The sequence below is a fragment of the Amblyomma mixtum genome, chromosome 8 (assembly GCF_055824585.1).
Source record: "Amblyomma mixtum isolate Tamu chromosome 8, ASM5582458v1, whole genome shotgun sequence".
NCBI classification, from domain to species: Eukaryota; Metazoa; Arthropoda; class Arachnida; order Ixodida; family Ixodidae; genus Amblyomma; species Amblyomma mixtum.
The window spans coordinates 369693-371249 of NC_143019.1; the positions used below are offsets into that span (position 1 = coordinate 369693).

Below are 1557 nucleotides of genomic sequence, written 5' to 3' on the forward strand. Positions count from 1 at the left end.
CGCCGTCGTCATTTGTGCCGGGCTGGAAATCCTGTAGCTGATGACCGATTAGATTTTTCTTTCGATGAGCCCTACGCTTAGATTAGCGAACAGCGATAACGGTGGGTGCATTTGAGCACAGTTTATTGTCTTTTAAAATAATATTGCCTTTTGATCTCTTTCCTGCGTATACATTTTTGCCCTACTTACGCTCAACACAAGGATTCATGTATCCAGTCAAGGAACCGGAGTATCGTGTTATGGACCTAGTGAAATATGTAAATGTACGAATCCCAGGACTACTTATAGTGCGCTAGCACTTATAGTGGCCACTCCCCGCATTTAGCCGTTGTGTTTTTGTCTGTCTGTTTGTCTGGATGTCTGCATGTCTTTATGTCTGTTTTTCTGAAGCCGGTTTTATGGCACGCGACAGCTCATTTAATCGCGTGAGACTTTTCGGGAATAACAACCTGGGACGCACCCTAACCCAAGCAACCCAAGTCCCACCGATGGCAGCACCTGCCATAGAAGGGCAGTGGCGCATTTGCTTGACCGCTGAACCACTGCGCCAGAAGTGGTAGAAAGATTCCCAGGGATCTATGAATGGAGAGAATGACCAGTTCTGCATATATGAACAGTAACCCATTATCGCTATCTGAACAACTGCCATTCGTGAAAATAGGATGTGGACACCGGGACCTAAGTGAAAACCATACTGCTAGGGCACCTAATTCGCATTTGGCCTAACTACGCTGTTCGACGTTAATTTTTTTTAACTTAGTTTTGAAATTTTATCACAGGCCTTTACTGAGGCTGAGTACGCAGTTTTGACGAACACGTACAGGAACAGTGTCAGGCAAAACCAACAGCTGTGAACGTTGGAAGGAAAGATAAAAGCAGCGTAGTGAAATAAAAAGGCAATTACATCAGCTCGCGGAGACTGGTGCGATAAAAAAAAGGCTGACGCTCGCACCTGGTGGGACTCGAACCCACAATCTTTGGTTCCGGAGACCAACGCCTTATCCATTGGGCCACAGGCGCCTCACGCCGTGGCCTAATTAGGAAGATTATTTTAAATTTTCCCCACCTGATTAAGCGAGAGGGGTAGGATGAGCATTTCGTAATGCTCGGGTTCGAGTGGTGCTGTGAGGCAGGACTACGGGAGACGCCGATGTGGCATGATAGTCGCCGAGAACAGACAGAAACAAATCGCGGGCTTTACGTCATCGTCTTCCCTTGAGGCGACAACCTAAGGAAGACATATTTACACTCCCCTTTCCGCCCATCTTTTTACGTTGGTGGTGACTCAGCGGTTACGGTGCTCGACTGCTGACCAGAAGGACAGGGGTTCGACCCCGGCCGGGGTGGCCGAATTTCGATGGAGGCGAATTCTAGAGGACCGTGTATTGTGCGAAGTCAGTGCACGGTTAGAACCCCAGGTGGTCTAAACTTCCGGAGCCCTTTACTATGGCGTTCTGCACAGCCTAAGCCGCTTTGGGATGCTAAACCCCCACATAAACCATAAGCCAATCTCTTTGTATACGTCAAATAGATCACGTGGTCACAGATGACACCAGC

At 48.2% G+C, this 1557-nt stretch overlaps 1 non-coding gene across 1 annotated transcript; it reads right to left on the reverse strand.

Annotated features, from left to right (window-relative positions):
* Positions 1 to 947: 947 nt before the first annotated feature.
* On the reverse strand, positions 948 to 1020 carry TRNAR-CCG (transfer RNA arginine (anticodon CCG)). Its single transcript has one exon. It is a non-coding gene; the product is annotated as a tRNA-Arg (tRNA).
* Positions 1021 to 1557: the final 537 nt, after the last annotated feature.